This window comes from Pristiophorus japonicus, chromosome 4 (genome assembly GCF_044704955.1).
Source record: "Pristiophorus japonicus isolate sPriJap1 chromosome 4, sPriJap1.hap1, whole genome shotgun sequence".
Classification (NCBI taxonomy): Eukaryota; Metazoa; Chordata; class Chondrichthyes; family Pristiophoridae; genus Pristiophorus; species Pristiophorus japonicus.
The window spans coordinates 286,697,630-286,716,649 of record NC_091980.1 but is presented as its reverse complement, the minus strand read 5'-3'; positions in this window follow the sequence as shown (position 1 = coordinate 286,716,649).

The window sequence follows — 19,020 nt, the reverse complement described above, 5'->3', positions numbered from 1 at the left end:
ACATGCAATCTTAATAACCTACACAGGCAAGCCAATCAGTTTGGACAACATAGCTCCTTTAAAAGGGGCATGTCAGATTGAAGCTTTTTATTTAACCCTGCCTCCCCTTTGTTGTCTAAGGGATCTTTACTGCATCTATAACTGACTGCAATTAGGAATGGGGTTTTTAGTAAGAAATGCCACTTTATGAGTTCAGTGACTCAAATATAGCAAATAATTATTATGTTTCAAAATTTTAAAGAAAATCAGAAGAGTTAAAATGAAATGAGAAGCTATTAAAAAGTTAGAAGAAGAAAGAATATAGCAAAAGAGGGAACAAAAATTGCCAAAACAGATATGTCTATGAAAACAGTAAAATGATTCTTACGGAAATAAAGTATATGTTACGCAGAAAAATAATTATTGCTGCTACCATTAGCCTATTGTGGCTGTTGACACAAGTGTATATTTTGTAGGAGATGATGAATTCCCCACATTCAGTAAGTGTTGAAAAGGGGAGGATTTGGGAGGCTTAATGCGAGTTCCAGGCAAGTTGGCTGAGACTGCTCAGTCTGAATGACTAGTTCTTCCAGCCCAGTGTAAGTGGGTATTCAGAGGTTACACCGCCCTCTTCTATTTTGTGCGATAAATGACACTTTTGCATCTGTGAGGTACATATTAAAACACATACAAGAGAAAACAAAATCTAAAATCATTATTTTAAAAAGCTATAATCAAAGACAACTTCATACTTGAAGAAATGAAGCTGTTGCATAATTGGCTGGTGTAGGGATGAATTAGGTCACTCTGTACTGTTTAAGTATGACAGCGCCCCTTCTTCATATACCATTAGATTGTAGGTTTATATTATCCCTGGCACTGACACTGGTATTGTTAAAGATATCTAAAGTTCAAGAAAGCTTCACTTGTTCAATTAACATTACGCAGATGTTTCCACCTGAAGACGACCAATAAACAATCATTAAATATCTATATTAGTTTCCAGTTTTTGAAATGTAAAGAGAGTTTATAGTTGTGTGAGGTGGTAAGTCAGACATATATATATATATGGAAAGGGCTGATTTAACAAGAAGTGTATTACATTTCAAGACTGGGAGAAATCCTTACTATTCCAATGAGACATGAACGAATCATTGGACTATGTTGGATTTCCTCAATAAAAGGGGCATCAAGAATATGCAATGGCAATGGAGGTGAGGTCTTTCCTTCAGTTCTAAGAGTCCATCATGTACTTCATAAACCATCGGTATTATAAAATTCACATCAAACTTGTGTGTTCTTTAGTCAGACTGACCACAGTGCTCCAAAGCTTGCACTGTAGCTGGTATCACACTGCAGCAGTTACAAGGTTAAGGCAGTAGGATAGTCCCAGTTTTATCCTTCCTTCCCAATGATATGATGCAGTCTGTTAAGACATGATGCCAAGGCTTTCGCAGAATAACAATACTAATGAACATACTAAGATGGTGGCAACTCAGTGGGGTTTGGGTAGAACTTCGGAATGTGTGATCTTAACGGTTGAAGGCATTGTCGCCAATGGTGAAGCGAAGGTAGGGGAGAGTGGTGGGATGCACAAGCGACCAGATTCAGAGGAATGATTATGGGAAGGGGGTGTGGTGCTGGAAAACGTTATATAGTTAGGGAGCGACAAGGCCATGAAGGGATTTAAAGACAAAGGTGAGAATTTTAAATTTGTGGTGTTCTGGAACTGGAAGCCAACGTAAGTCATGAGGATGGGGTGATGGACAAGCAAATGTTGGTGCCGGATGGGATGCGGGCAGCAAAGATCTCGATAAACTGGGAGGCCAGCCAGAAGAGCATTGGAGTAATCAAAACTCAAAGCATATCCTATATAATAAATCATTTTGAACTCCAGTGACTGCTGTTATGTAATCAAACCTGGCAGTCAATTTGCATGAAATAAGATCCCATAATCAGCAATCAGATGAATGGCCAGTTAATCTGTTCTTAAAGTTAATGGGCTAAAGGAGGGATTTTGAGACAGGATGTTGGGAGACCTCTCCAGTGCCATGGACTAAGTCTTGGACAGGCAAATGGGACTGTGTTAATGTCTTATCTGAAGAAGTGCACATCTGATAAGGCAGCATTGTCTCAGTACTATACTGGAGTGTCAGTCTTAACACTACATTCATACTTCTGGAAATCCTAAACTTTTGAAAGAGGTGTAGGTTTTATGAGCTGAGACTAGCAAAATATTATAGAGCTGATTTTCCTGATCCTTGACCCTGGGGAATGCCCAATTCCTTGGGTGCAAAGGTCAGGATAAAGATTGGAAACCCAGTTCTCCAGGCCTTCACTCCTTTTATATTACCCTTGGATTTTTGAGACTTTCCTGGGGGGGCTTGGGCTTATCTGCAATAGATGTTTAAACAAAGCAGGAATTCCTGGCCCTCCGCTTCATTATCTATTGCCAACACATAATGGACGCCAAGAAAACATGGTGCTCTGGCTTATCCTCAAATCTCTTCTGACTGGAAGGCCTACGGGGGTCACAGGACAGGCAAAGACTTCAAAAGTAGGTTGTCTGTGTTACTTTAATTTCCACGTCTAATTGGGACCTCTTAGCTGCCAAAGGTCCCAATTTCCAAGATGTCTCACTTTCCTTACCTTTCCACCAGTGAAGGGTCCTGCCATGAAATGGGCCTGCTCTGGGGTTGTCCCTTGGCTTGAGTAAATAGGACAGGAAATCCCAGCGCTTCTGGGCCGTCAGTGCCACGATGAGGAGACAAGATCTTCCCCCATGTCTGGTACAGACGTGGGCTTGGTTCAGAGCTTCTACATAAAGGTAATAACTGGAATAGTTTTATATTACCATAGCTATATCCAAACATGAATAAATGATGCAAAACAAAGAACCTATATCTAATTCTGAGGGACCGATTTTCAGCAAGGCCTCCACCCACCCAAGTGCCGCCCAAAGTGCTGCCAATGGCCGGCGAGGTACCGGACGGCACTTTGGGCGGGATATTCAGGCAGAAGGTCTCTCGAAGGTCGGCGGGCGGCAAATGGAAGACGTATACCACCAATCTGGGTAGCAGCAAGTGGGAGGTCGCATTCTCGGCGGTAGAGGCGCTTGCCGCCCAAGTGCCGCCGAGGATGGAGTCGGGCCCACGGAGGATCGAAGACCTGAAAAAAAAACAATAGCAAAAAATGTTAATAGTATCCGAAGACCTTCAGGGGACCCCATACAGGTAAGTCGCTGTTGAAAAAAAGTATTAAAATGTTCACTTACCTTTTTTGAAGGTCTTCATACTCATCGTCGGGGCACAGACCAGCCTCCAGATAACGGTCCACCCCCGTTCTGCCGCCGACTCCCGCCGACAGGAATCTGGGAGCTCGGCGGGCGGGAGGTCAGTTGCACCACTTGGCCGTCCTCTGAGGTCAGGGGGCAGTTCCCGCGACTCTCCCCTCCTGCCCGCTCCCCTCCTGCTCTATGCTACCTCCAATGTGGCACTGGGCGGATCTGCAGGAGGAATGTCAGCGGGAGTGGGCGGCAGTCAGTGGCAGTGGGTGGTGAGGTGCTGAAAATTGGCCCCTGAATCTTCTCATTTTCTTTCCTCGTCTCTCGAAGGCATTGATTCAGCTGGCGTATGGTTCCAAAAGCACCAGTAAGATATTCAAACATGAAAGGGGTCCCAGTCAAGTGTGCGATCAGGATATTCAAAAGTATCATGTGATCCCTACAAACACGTATACATTTCAACAAGAGTCAATAGAAACCCAAGCTGATTTTTCTTCCCCTTCCCTAGCCCAAGGGAGAAATAACAATAGATATCTTACAAGGTGCAATGCATATAACCTGCTATATCGTTCATTTTCATAAGGTTTCCTCCCTCAGTCACCACCCAAAAATCACGTTTACTGGTCACTCACCTCATTGCTGTTTGTGAGATATTGCTATATGTGAAATAGCTTCCAAAATTGCCTCCATAACAACAGTCACTGCAATTCAGAGTACATTGGGGCTGAGGGAATCTTGGATATGGGGATAGTGCAGGAAAGTGGAGTTGAGGTATAAGATCAGCCATGATCTTATTGAATGGTGGAGTGAACTCGAGGGGTCGTATGGCCTAGTCTGCTCCTGTTTCTTATGTTCTTGTGTACTTCACTGTGTGTAAAGTGTTTTGAGACATATTCTGACAGACATGATAAGTCACTATGTAATTATAAGTCTATCAAGATTTTTTTAGTTTTTGATTTTCCAGTTATGTAAACATGCTGATTACTTCTCTAACCAGAGATTGGTTAGAATATGCTACCGGATGGAGAGGTTAAGATGAATAGCATAGCTGCTTTTAAGGGGAAGCTAGATATGTACATGAGGGAGAAATGAATAGAAGGATATGCAGACAGGATGGGAGGAAGCTCATGTGGAGCATAAGCACCGATATAGACCAGTGGGGTTGAATGGCTTGTTTCTGTGCTGTAAATTTATATAACTTCTATATGTATAGACGTTTCTGGGCCAAAATTGCCTTTTCTTATGTTCATCTCAAGTATTATAAAAATATGTTTTTTTGTCACTTGCCCGAGCAAGCAGTAATTTGTGTTTAAAAGAATGTGTTGTCGGCTGTTGGTTTGCCACAGTATGGAGTTATTATCGACCTCAAATAGACTTTTTTTGTGGACTCTTGGATGAGTACAATACAAGTATATAAATATAAGTTGCTGTTGAGTGAACCCCACCAAAATATAAGCATGTGCCACTGGTTTGTGAGATATTGCTTTATGTAAAAGTTGTTTGAAATAGAAGGCTCTATTCAATGCAGTTCTCCTTGACTAGGCTGGCTTGATGCACTGTGAATCTCTCACATTATACAATAACAACTATGCAGGGGAGGGAAAAAAAACAGAGAGGACAAGGCCAGCAAGCATTTGAGTTCTGGGTGGAGGAAAATAATTGAATTAAAAACTGTGACTGTTCTTTCATATCATATTACTATCATTAATATCAATACACAGTTCTATCTATTCCTACTACAAAGAATGAGACTTGTGGTTGCCTTAATATTCTGACCTAATTACGATCTAACTTTCCCCACGTTATCAAAACACAATTTTGCAACTGAAGGTTACCGAACATCTCTTTATGATCTGTAGAGCTGCAATTTTGCAATAATTTTACACATTACTGGCAGCGTCAGACTGATGAAAGAAAACTGACCCCTGTTGTGCTGCTTCCGGCAGTGACCATATATAGCAATTTTTTTCCTCTCACTTATAAACGCCATGCAGTGCACAAATCTCACCTCAATTATCACCCAGACTGACACAGAGACGCAACTTCAAGTGAGGTGTTATTCGAATAGGAAGAGTTTAGCCGGGGAAAGGAAGAGCATGTGGGTATTCCCATCCAACACAGCCTTCCTTAGGCAGCCAATCATATCTGCCCGGAGACAACAGTTGACCTTTTACCTTTTGACCACTTTAATGGAGCAAATGCCGCCCTGAGGGCTGAGGAGAAAAGTATGCGCACGGCAGGCTGTGGCTGCTATACGGGCAAGAGCAGATAGCACTGCTTCAGAGAAAGACAAAGGAAGAGATAGATAAGGGAAACGTAGGAACTAAATACTAAGAAGCATACAGCCAGACAACAAAATAGAAGAGCAATTAGTGGATAATGGATGCTGTATGGAGATGTAAAAAAAGGAGAAAGAGAGAGAGAGAGAAATGAAAAAATACATTTAGAAGAAGAAATACTGATCAATTCCATTTCCTCGCTCAAAAGTTCACTCAAATATTTTAAAGAGAGGAAATTATGAAAAGGGAAATTTTAAATTAGTCTGCATAAAATGTAAAGGGCGAGGAAAAGAGTGGGGATAGATATATATGCTGCACAGAAAATAATTATGTGCTATCGTAAGGGTTTATTTTTGTTGACATTAGTGTGTGTTTTGCAGGGGATGATGCATTACCTGTACCCAATAAGTGTTGAAATGAGGGAGGATTTGGGAGGTTTAATGTGAATTCCAGACAAGTTGGCTGAGACTGCTCAGTCTGAATGAGTAGTTCTATTAAGTCAGTGGGGGAAAAAACACTTCCCCTCGGTTTGATGATGAATGTTCTTAATGAAGTTGGACAGACCAGAATACAAGCAGAAGATGGTTTTAAATATTGATATGATGTCACAGTATGTCTAAAGATACTGAAACGTTAATTTCTGCAGGTGGCTGGAATGTGTTTAATTTATTAACCAGGGACAATTGGGCTGGAGACAGCATAAAAGTGGCTTCTGTTTGCTGAAAGGGCAGTTGAGTAATTATTAGTGTTGAAGAGTATGGATAAGAACCTCACCCACCGCTGCTGAAGAACAGAGAAAATACTGACCTCTCAAGATTCATTTCTTGCTACCTAAAGCGTAATAGCATGGGAAGTTAAGAATCGATATTCATCAAATAGGCTTTTTGAGGATAAATTCTCAGCTACTTTGAAGAGCAGGAGCCTGTGTTATGACCTTACATGATATTTATACAAGACTGTGAGGTTCATGTCGCAACCTGCGCTACCACATAATTTTGTAAACTACTACCATAATTTCACTATGAAGGTAACTCTCAGTGAAAAATAGTCCTTCTTTCCTGCACTTGTTATCCATTTGTTTAAAGTTGAATGAGCGTCAGTACACCTTTCACACTACCCCAATCCAGAGCGGGAGGACCAGCATGCAAGAGTGCTACCCTTCATCTCATGTATCTACCTTCCATTTTCCCACTTCCATAGAGCTGGAAGAGTCAAAAAAGTACAACTTATATAGAATCGTACAGCAGTAAAAGAGGACATTTGGCCTATCGTAGAATTATACAATAGCACAGAAGAGGGCCATTTGGCCCATCGAGTCTATGTCGGCTCTTTCGAGGAGCGGTCCAGTTAGTCCCACTCCCCTGCTCTTTCCCCATAATCCCTGTAATTTTTTCTCCTTCAATTATTTATCCAATTCCATTTTGAAGGCTACTATTGAATCTGTATCCACCACCCTAACGGGCAGTGCATTCCAAATCCTAACCACTCGTTGCATAAAAACGTTTTACCTCACATCGCCTCTGGTGCTTTTGCCAATCACTTTCAATCTGTTATCGACCCTTCAGCTATTGGAAAGTTTCTCTTTATTTATTCTATCTACACCCTTCATGATTTTAAACAACTCTATCAAATATCCTCTTAGTCTTCTCTGCTCTATGGCAAGCAACCACAGCTTCTCCCATCTATCCATGTAACTGTAATCCGTCAATCCTGGACCCATTCTAGTAAATCTTTTCTGCATCCTCTCCAAAGCCTTCACATCCTTCCTAAAGTGTGGTGCCCAGAATTGGACACAATACTCCAGCTGGGGCTGAACTAGTGTTTTATATAGGTTTAGTATAACTTCCTGATTTTTTTTAACTCTATGCCTCTACTAATAAAGCCCAAGATCCCATATGCTTTATATTAACGGCTTTGTTAACCTGTCCTGCCACCTTCAAAGATTTGTGTACAAGCACCCATAGGCCTCTCTCTTCTTGCACCCTCTTTAAAATTGTACCATTTAGCATGTATTGTCTCTCCTCATTCTTCCGACCAAAATGTATCACCTCACACATTGAATTTCATCTACCGTGTATCCACCCATTCCACCAGCCTGTTTATGTCCTCTTGAAGTCTCTTACTATCTTCCTCAGTGTTTACTACACTTCCAAGTTTTGTGTCGTCTGCAAATTTTGAAATTGTGCCCTGTGGACCCAAATCCAAGTCATTAATGTATATCAGAAACAGCAGTGTTCCTGGTACTGAACCCTGGGGAACTCTATGGCATACCTCCCTCCAGTCTGAAAAACAGCCATTCACCACAACACTCTATTTTCTATCCCTCAATCATTTTTGTATCCATGCTGCCACTGCCCATTTTATTCCATGAGCTTCAATTTCACTGACACTCCTAATATATGGTACTTTATTAAACGCCTTTAAAAATCCATATACACAACATCAACTGCACTGCCCTCTTCCACCCTGTCTCTAAAAACTCAATCAAGTTCGTCAAAAATGATTTGCTCTTAACAAATCCATGCTGGCTTTCCTTTATTAGTCCATGTTTGTCCAAGTGGCTGTTAATTGTCTCCTGAATTATTGTTTCTAAAAGCTTCCCCATCTTCGACTGGCCTGTAATGACCAGGTTTATCCTTCTCCCCTTCTTCCTACATTGCAACAGTGACTACACTTCAAAAATGCTTCATTGGCTGTAAAGCGCTTTGGAAAGTCCGGTGGTCATGAGAGGTGCTATATAAATCCAAATCTTTCTTTCTTTCTTCCTTTTTGAACAGTGCCTGTGCCGGCTCTTTGAAAGAGCTATCAAATTGGTCCCCTCCCCTCCTGCTCTTTCCCATAGCCCTGCAATTTTTCCCCTTCAAGTATTTATCCAATGTTTAAGGTTACTTAGTTTGTAAAGTTTTATAAATATTGTTTAAAGGAATTTGAGTGGTTTCATTTTGGGAACATGATGACAATATCATAGCGACTCATTCCCCTACTCTCAACCATACAAACTCCCATTCCTAATCCCAAGCAGTTAGTCCTTAGTCCCTTAGCTGAATTCCCCGGATTATTTGTGTGCCAATATCAGTTGTAAGTCAGGGGCCGGCACTGATCCCTCTTCAATTCACTGTCTTACAAGAGACAGCCAGAAATGTTATTAGGAAATCGATGTATCCTCAGTCTCCATAGTGCAAGAGCTCTATCAATGATACTGGTAGCATAGTGTTAATAGAACACTTTCACTCATGCTAAGAAATGGTGTCACATCATTTTCACTTTACTTATAACTGCTACTGGTGCAAAGAATCCCTGCCTTTAATATACTTATTATTCTTTGAAACTATTAAAAGTGTTCTTCTGTGCCACCATTCTCTTCCACTAGTACAGAAAGGCCAACTGTCCCATGAGTTTTCTTCAATCAGTGGATGGTTGGGAGACTTTGTTCATGTCTTTCAGTGCACAAGCGAGAAGCTCTCTCACTTCCCATCCCATAACTATGTCAGCGAGCAGCATCTAACTGCAGCGTCCCACTCATATTGTCGCACAGATGTTGTCAATACAGCACTGGCAGGTGCAGTGTGACAGCATTAAGTATATCAAACCTGTACTGTGTCTGATCTGAGCATCGTTGGTGCTACAATTGGGGGCACAGAGGAACTGACAGCTCTCTGATGAGCAAAAATACATGAAAAAATTATTTTTCAAGAGACAGCTAAGCTAATTCCTGGTCTCTCCAACCCATACAGACCTTGTTAACTTCATTGTAATTTACTGTACTTACTCTCACCTTGCATTAGTCACCAGGTGATGGATCTTCCCCTTGACTGAAGGTAATTAGTGTATTTTCCATTACCGATGGTGACTGGCAGATTAAAGTAGACAAATGTGCACCCAATGGTATTCCAGTCATGCTGTTTTTGAAATGAGAGCATGGAAAGTCTGACCAAACAGTAAGTGCAGGTGGGGTTACAATAAGGGAAATCTCTCTGATGTAATCCCCATGCAACACACACACCATTTGAGTGCCCAAAGCAATTCTCCCACAGAGAAACATTTTTTTTATTTCAAGAGTTGGAGGAGAATTTCACTTTACAAAGGTATTTGCTCCTTGTCCTTCCTTATATCTTCCACCTCCGTTTTCCTCATGCTTGTGCAAAATATAAGAACATAAGAATTAGGAGCAGGAGTAGGCAATATGGCCCCTTGAGCCTTCTCTGACATTCAATATCATGGCTGATCTTCCACCTCAACTCCACATTCCCGTCCAATCTCCATATCCCTTGATTCCCTGAGAATCCAAAAATGTAACTATCTCAACTTTGAATATATTCAACGATTCAGCATCTGCAGCCTTTTGAGGTAGACAATTCCAAAGGTTCACAATCCTCTGAGTGAAGAAATTCCTCCTCATCTCAGTCTTAAATGGCCGGCCCCTAATCCTGATTCTATGCCCTCTAGTTCTAGAATCTCTAGCCAGGTAAACAACCTCTCAGCATCTACCCAGTCAATCCCCCTCAGAATTTGCTTGGGATGTTTTTTCCACATCAAAGGCACGATGTAAATGTAAATTGTTGCTATTCCCTCACCTCACATTAGGAGGACAGCTGATCAGGGAACTTGACTTCCTGGCCTTCATCAATGCCTCCCTGAAATCATCCACTCGGAACATCACCCAAAGGGTAACAACAACAAAAACTTGTATTTATATAGCGACTTTAACGTAGTGAAACATCTCAAGGTGCTTCACAGGAGTATTATGAGATTAAAAAGATTGACACCGAGCCACATATGGAGAAATCAGGGCAGGTGACCAAAAGCTTGGTCAAAGAGGTAGGTTTTAAAGAGCATCATTGAAGAAGGAAAGAGAGATAGAAAGGCGGAGTGGTTTAGGTAGGTAATTCCAGAGCTTAGGGCCTAGGCAACAGAAGGCACGGCCACCAATGGTTGCAGCAATTATAATCAGGGATGCTCAAGATGGCACAATTAGAGGAGTGCAGATATCTCGACGAGTTGTGGGGCTGGAGGAGATTACAGAACTAGGTAGGGGCGAGGCCATGGAAAGGTTTGAAAACAAGAATGAGAATTTTGAAATCGTGGCCAATGCAGGTCAGTGAGCGCAGGGGCTGATGGGTGAACGTGACTTGGTGCGAGTTAGGACACGGGCAGCCGAGTTTTGGATCACCTCTAGTTTACGTAGGGTAGAATGTGGGAGGCCAGCCAGGAGTGCATTGGAAAAGTCAAGTCTAGAGCATAGTTGAAAGGTGCACTGGTGCCTGTGGACCACCTGGATTGACCACTGCCGCTACCTGTCTGCCACTATTGTCCTTTTCCGGTGATAGTAATGTCATACAATCTTGCCATATTTTGCAGGGAACAAGTAAAATTTGATAATTTACTGCTTGTACAAAAATAATAAATGTATTTTGTGCTCTATGATTATGCTTCCAGTAACATTTGACCCATTACACTTCTGTTGTGTTTGAGTTTGAGGATCTGACACTGGAGCCATGCGCCTTAGAGTGATTTGGCACTAATTAAAAGAGCATGTAATCTGAGATGTATAGGTTACTCTTTTACCCGGCAGTTATCCTTCTATAAATCTTCTGCTTAGTCCAGAATTGGTAAAGATTTAAAAAAAGGAATTCATGCTTCCAGGTTAATTGGCACACATCTTTATGAAAATATTCTTCTCTTCACACACCATTGATGGGACAAAGGCCTTCTATTGACAGTACTGAAAATAGATATGTGAAGTCTCCACAGGTGCATGGATGGGTATGTGAGTATAAAGAACTAGACCCAAAACATTAAGAAGATAAGATAAGAACATAAAAAATAGGAACAGGAGTCGGCCATATGGCCCCTCGATCCTGCTTTGCCATTCAATAAGATCATGGCTGATCTGATCATGGACTCAGCTCCACTTTCCCGCCTGCTCCCAATAACCCCTTATCCCCTTATTGTTTAAGAAACTGTCTATTTCTATCTTAAATTTATTCAACGTTCCTATGCCCACAGCTCTCTGAGGCAGAAAATTCCACAGATTTATAACCCTCTGAGAGAAGAAATCTCTCCTCATCTCTGTTTTAAATGGTGGCCCCTTATTCTAAGATCATGCCCTCTAGTTCTAGGCTCTCCCATCAGTGGAAACATCCTCTCTGCATCCACCTTGTCAAGCCCCCTCATAATCTTATATGTTTTGATAAGATCATCTCTCATTCTTCTGAATTCCAATGAGTATTCAACCTTTCCTCATAAGTCAACCCCCTTCATCCCTGGAATCAACCTAGTGAGCCTTTTCTGAACTGCCTCCAAAGCAAGTATATCCTTTCATAAATATGGAAACCAAAACTGCACACAGTATTCCAGGTGTGGCCTCACCAATACCTTATATAACTGTAGCAAGACTTCCCTGCTTTTATACTCCATCCCCTTTGCAATAAAGGCCTTCCTGATCACTTGCTGTACCTGCATACTATCCTTTTGTGTTTCATGCACAAGTACCCCCAGGTCCTGGTGTACTGCAGCACTTTGCAATCTTTCTCCATTTAAATAATAATTTGCTCTTTGATTTTTTTCTACCAAAGTGCATGACCTCACACTTTCCAACATTATACTCCATCTGCAAAATATGTGGCCACTCACTTAGCCTGTCTATGTCCTTTTGCAGATTTTTGTGTCCTGCTCACACATTGCTTTTCCTCCCATCTTTGCATCATCAGCAAACTAGCCTACGTTGCACTCAGTCCCTTCTTCCAAGTCGTTAATATAGATTGTAAATAGTTGGGGTCCCAGCACTGATCCCTGCGGTACCCCAATAGTTACTGGTTGCCAACCAGAGATGCCAACAATGGCACAGAATTTCTCCTTGGTTCTCTGAAAATGTTGGAAAGATGGCATAGTGAGGTGATCAAGTGGTCACCGTGAACATTGCTGACTGGTCAGTGGTTAGCCTGGTTGGTTCTGAAAGGTAACAGTAGTTGACATGGTGTGTGCTGTTACCACTTCCACTGACACTTGCAGACTGCAATTGAAGTGACTTTTTAAACATAATGGGGTTGAAATTTGGTTATGCCCCGCTTGGGGCTGGTAACCGAGGTGATGCAGGACTTCCTGCGCCCGGCGTGAAAGTCCCGCCCCGGCCGCCAAATTCCATTTATCGCCCCTCACAGGAAGTGGAGCACAATGTCGTGTGCTCCACTTCCCTTTGGGGCAGGTTCGGAGGAGCTACGCGGTCTCGCCGCATAGCGCTGATGCATTTCAATCCCCCTCCCCTTCCGTTAAAGGGGAGGGATGCTGCGAACTCTGCAGGCCGTTTGAAGGCCTCCACTGGGCCACCAGAGCTGCGTGGTGCCTGTGACTGCAGGGAAATAAAAGATGGCGGAGCGCGACGCAGTGCACCTCCCCTTTAAGGTTCATCCTGCGATGGGTGACTGGCCCGATTCGTGACCTGCGGGGCAGGCGTGGGCATTGCCCACGGCAGCCTTAAGGGGCGCTGGACAATTTCCGCTGCGGGGTGGAAAGCAGCCTCCGCAGGACAAAAAGGGGTTGGCATGCATGCTGATGTTGTCATCAGTGGAGGCGCAGTGTCCCGCGATGCTACAGTGGGTGTGCGGTGCTACCATTTTCGCACCTCTGCTAACTCCCGCACAATTTTGTGGTAGCCGTTAGCGCCCCCCCCCCCCCCCCCCACCTTCGGGTGAAAACAGTCTTGCACCCCATTAGCGCCCCCTAGATGTGCTAACAAGAGGCACAGAACAGGGGAATTTCGGCCCCAGTGTGTGTCACATCAATCGATAAAACAACAGTAACCCCCTGAGAGTGGCTCTGCTTTCTGGAGTATGGATTTCCCTATACCATCAGCAGCCTTTGTTAAAAAGGCAAAACAATGTGGAAAATGGTAGTCATTGAGACCACGCATTATTAACCTCAGGCATGCAAGGGTGGGATGGAGGGAGAGCTAAAACCTGCCTGAGGGCCTTTCAGGACCTACAAGCAAACAACAGCATAAGCAGAGGTGTGGAAGCAGACCAGCAGCCTGCCTTTTCAAGCAGGAATTGTGCACTGAACGGGGAGCTGGAAAGGGGATTAAACAATCTTTTTAAAAAAAACAATAGCGATGGCACATAACACATTCTGCACTGAAGTATAATACAGGAATAAAGTACAACATGAGCCCTTTAGCTGATAAGGTTCTCCCATGAACTAAAGCCTTCGTGTTCTTCAGTGTCTCTCCCTGGGCATATCCATCATTGTTTGACTCAGAGGCCAGACACACAACCCTCTCCTAGGATTCTACCATGTCTTTCCCCTGTTGACCTAGTTGGGATTGGCACTTTATTGTGCAGGCTTTGAAGCCTCAAACCCTCAATCCTCCATTACATGAAACTGCACATTACATTCATTCATTCATAGGCAGTCCCTCGAAATCGAGAAAGACTTGCTTCCACTCTAAAAGTGAGTGCACAGGTGGCTGTACAGTCCAATGCGGGAATTACAGTCTCTGTCACAGGCGGGACACAAAGTCATTGAAGGAAAGGGTGGGCCGGGAGTCTGGTTTGCCACATGCTCCTTCCACTGTCTGCGCTTGGTTTCTGCATGCTCTCGGCGACGAGACTCGAGGTGCTCAGCGCCCTCCCGGATGCTCTTCCTCCACTTAGGGCAGTCTTGGGCCAGGGGATTCCCAGGTGCCAGTGGGGATGTTGCACTTAATCAAGGAGGCTTTAAGGGTATCCTTGAAATGTTTCTTCTGCCCACCTGGGGATCGCTTGCCGTGTAGGAGTTCCAAGTAGAGCGCTTGCTTTGGGAGTCCCGTGTCGGGCATGTGGACAATGTGGATACATGCAGACAATATGTACGCTACCAGCACGTCATGTCAACAGTCAACAGATAAAAAAACTTGGGTTTGGCGGTTACATATTTACAACTACATTTCTAATTTATTTTTTATAAAAGAGATTGTTTAATCCCCATCCCATCTCGCCGTGCAGTGCACAATCCTTGAGAAGGCAGACTGCTACTCAACTTCCACACATCTGCTTATGCTGTTATTTGCTTATAGCTGAATATATCTGAATTTATAGCCTTTTAACCTCTCTGCCAAACAGATATATGGAATATAAGGGCGGGGGGTAACGGGGTGGCGGGGAGGGGGGGAAGGGGTAAAACCTTACCCTTTCTGACAGCTAGATATATAATGGAGCAAGCCTATCGCAGCCATGAAGAATCGTGATGTGCAATGCAGATGGATAATAATCCAGGCAAGAAAAAGAAATGTGTAAATTCAAAATTCAGAAATTATAATAAATACAAAATTCAGTAGCACTCAGTTGCAGTAATAATTGAATTCTGGGGGGAAAAAAAGTGACTTTATTCCATTTTGTTAGGGAGATATTAGCATCTGAGATCTGCCAAGCCGATTTTTTCATGATTGTGGAAAAGTCTCTTCTGTACTGGGTCCAAACAGTTTAACAGACTTCTCCATGACAAAATGGAACAAAATTACATTTCCCTCCGCCCACCCCACCAAGATTAACTTATTTTGAGCACTATTGAATTTTATATTTATTAAAATTTCAATTTGTGCAGAGAATGTGGCTTTAAAAATAATACGTCTATATAGCTCTTCAAAGACCTCACTTAACCCTTCACAAGCCCTATCCATCGTGGCAAAAACTTTTTGTGAATCATCAGGAACTGCATCTTCTGAATTCTCCCTCGAATGCTGCTTTTTGTCTCTTAATTACTGATAACCACTTCACCGTTGCACAGATAACTCAAACTGAATCGCATCCATTCAAAAAGTCCTTCATTCATAGAATGCCACTCAGGTTTGAGATAATTTCATTGATAAAAGAGAGAAAAAAACAAAGACGGCAATGCAAGCAGAGAAGTGGGTTAATGCCTTCGAGGGTGCATTCTATTCCTGCCTAAATATAGCTCCGTGCTGGCGAAGGGTGCCACAAACGTGTGTTTTCAGTTCCCATGAATGAATACAGTGGGTGAAGATTTTAATTATCAGCTGCTAGCTCACAAGGTGCATTCCCTCGCACGTCAAACTTTTAATTAATACAAAAACTCGACAGTGCTCATTGCAGCAAATGCTGAAAATAAAACCAGAATATACCTTCCTATGGCCACAGAGTCACAGCACTCTCGCCCACAGTTAACGTCTGCCAGATTGTTCTCAACAGTAGTGTGGGGTCAGAGAGAGGGACGCAGCACTACAGGGGTGATTCTGCGACCAATTAACAAGCTTTAAAAGAAACAGTACAATTCGCATTAAAATAGCGCCTTTCACAACCTCAGGACATCCCAAAACACTTGACAATCAATGAAGTACTGTTTGAATGTGGAAAACGTGGCAGCCAACTTGCGCACAGCAAGCTCCCACAAACAGCAATGTGATAATGGCCAGATAATCTGTTTTCATTATGTTGATTGAGGGATAAATATTGCTCAGGACACCGGGGATAACTTCACTGCACTTCTTTGAAATTGTGCCATGGAATCTTTTATGTCCATCTGAGAGAGCAGACGGGGCCCCGATTTAACGTCTCATCCAAAAGACGCCACCTCCAACAGTGTAGCATTCCCTCAGCACTGCACTGGAGTGTCAGCCTAGATTTATGTGCTCAAGTTCCTGGAGTGGGATTTGAGCCACAGCCTTCTAACTCAGAGGCTATTGTGCTACCCACTGAGCCACAGCTGACATGAAATATGAAATAAATGACCAGATGATATGCTTTGGTGATGTTGATTGAGGGATAAATTTTGGCTAGGACTCCAGAGAGAACTCACCTTTACACTTCCAACAATTATGCTGACATTTCAGTGCAATACTGAGAGAGTGCTGCATTGTCGGAGGTGCCGTCTTTTGGATGAGACATTAAACCAGTGCCTCTCAGGTGGATGTAAAAGATCTTATGGCATTCTTTGAAGAAGAGCAGGGGAAGTAGCTTGGCCAATATTTATTCTTCAACCAACATCACTAAAACAGATTATCTGGTTATTATCATATTGCTGTTTGTGGAGCCTTGCAGCACATAAATTGGCTGCCGCGTTTCCTACATTACAACAGTGACTACACTGCAATAAAAAAAGTATTTCATTGGCTGTGAAGTGCTTTGGGATGTCCTGAGGTCGTGAAAGCTGTTATATAAATGCAAGTTTTTTTTTCTTCCTTTAAAGTTTATGAATTGTAGTTGATGTGTGTGTAGGATGATTCAAAAAGCACCAGTTCTTTAGAGTTCGAATTTTGACATTGATTATTTTGGTATTTAATGAGAAAAGGCTGTAAGCCTACAAGAATGTACTGACGTATTAACAAAGCCGATTAGGATAGAAGGGAGACAATACAACCGAATTCATGAGATGTGGAGTATAAAACTGAATTGAATGCCAACTATAATATACCGGCATTAGAAGGCATTACAATTCAGTCTGAGTGCAATCAGCTATACTGTTCTCTTCCTTCCCTACTTTTTTTTTCCAGATATATTAAAAACACACCTAAAATATCTCTCAGCAAGTGTTAATGTTCAAAAATAATTCAATTGATATAATTATATTATAATTTTTTAAATATGCTTACTGCGAGGTGATGATTATTCAGTTAGCAGGGATCTGAAAATATAATTAATAGGGGAAAAATGTATTGCTCTCATCCTTTAAATCTTACGCCTGGCTCAGTTTCAATGGGAGTGAATGGGAAGTGGGCTGGAGTCCGAGGCTTGGGTTTGAAACGTCCTCGGGATGCAGGTGTTTTGTGCTGGAGTTGACTGCAGCACGCCACACAGTGTAAGCATGCAAAGTGGCGGTGGCAGGGTTAAATTAATAAGTACAGGTTTCGTGAGGTCTGTCCTGCCGCACTTCCCAACAGATACATCTGTTCAACAATTATTACATGATTTTTTTTCATAAAAAATTCAACACCCAGGGTGTCGCGCTCGCAAGAACCTGAAAATTTATGCAGCGAATGGAATAGTTAATTTCTCAGAGGAGAACAAGGGAAAAATTACAGATTTGAGTCAGATTCCTTGAGTGAAATGCACACGGCGCACTTGCTCTTTATCCTTAATCAGAGTTTAGCATCAGGTATCAGGAAAATCCTGGTCCGCATGCTGATGAATTTGCACTGTTGAAACGAAGGCAACTTGTTGAGGGACTTGAAATGGTAATTATATTTCCAAATGAAAAAAAACTATAAAAAGAAAACAGTCTTTTCCCCATTCTATAAATGAAGGCATGAAAGTTCCTATTTTCGAATATCCATCTGTTGATCTGAATTGGATTTCACAGAGGAGAGAAATCATAATCTTCTACAGTTAAATTTAAGTCTGTTATGTGTATACGATTGTCAAAAGGGTAGGTCCTCCCCATTCACTGCTATGGAGGGCCGTTCCCCTAAGTGCATGACAGTCAGGCTAATTTCCATTTAAGTGTATAGCTTTGTAGTCCATACACACCATGCATAATTAAGCAGCAGAATAATAGCTTCATCCTCACCTTTGCAAATGTTAATCTGTTCATTGCTCAATTCAATGGCTCAGTTTAACACCTCAATATTCACTAACTACCAGAGTCTAGCCAGTGTAAATGTCACTTAAAAGTTCTTTACAAAATACAAAACTGTTCTATTTCTGTAAATATAAAACAGCCAGTTTCTAAACAAAATAAATTAATTTTTTACAGATCAAACTACTTTGCAGACATCTCCCAGAACCATGATAGGGTTCCCCTTACCCTCACCTTCCACCCCTCCAGCCTCCACGTTCAACGCATCATCCTCTGCCATTTCCGCCACCTGCAGCTTGATCCCACCACCAAATACATCTTCCCCTCCTCTCCCCTTTCAGCATTGAAAAGAGACCATTCCGTCCATGACACCCTGGTCCACTCCTCAATCACTCCCAACACTTCCTCCCCTTCCCACATCACCTTCCCGTGCAAGCGCAGGAGATGCAACACCTGCCTTTTACCTCCTCCCTTCCCACTGGCCAGGGCCCCAAATACTCCTTCCAGGTGAAACAGCGATTTACTTCTACTTCTTTCAATTTAGTATACTGTATTCGCTGTTCACGATGTGGTCTCCTCTACATTTGGGAGACCAAACACAGATTGGGTGACCACTTTGCAGAACACCTCTATTCAGTTCAGTCACCTGTCACTTTAAATCTCTGCTCCACTCCCACTCTGATCTCTCTGTCCTCGGCCTCTTACACTGTTCCAATGAAGCTCAATGCAAGCTCGAGGAACAGCACCTCATCTTTCATTTAGGCACTTTACAGTCTTCTGCACTCAACATCAGGTTAACAATTTCAAACCATAACCTCTGCCCTTATTTTTTCTTTTTTTTCTGTTTTTTTCTCTATCCTACGGCAGCTGTTAATGATTCTAACATCTCCAATTACACCCTATCTAGACTCACCTTTTGTTTCTTAACTTATCCCATCATCATCTCCTTTTGCCTTGTACCATCATCCCTTTAAC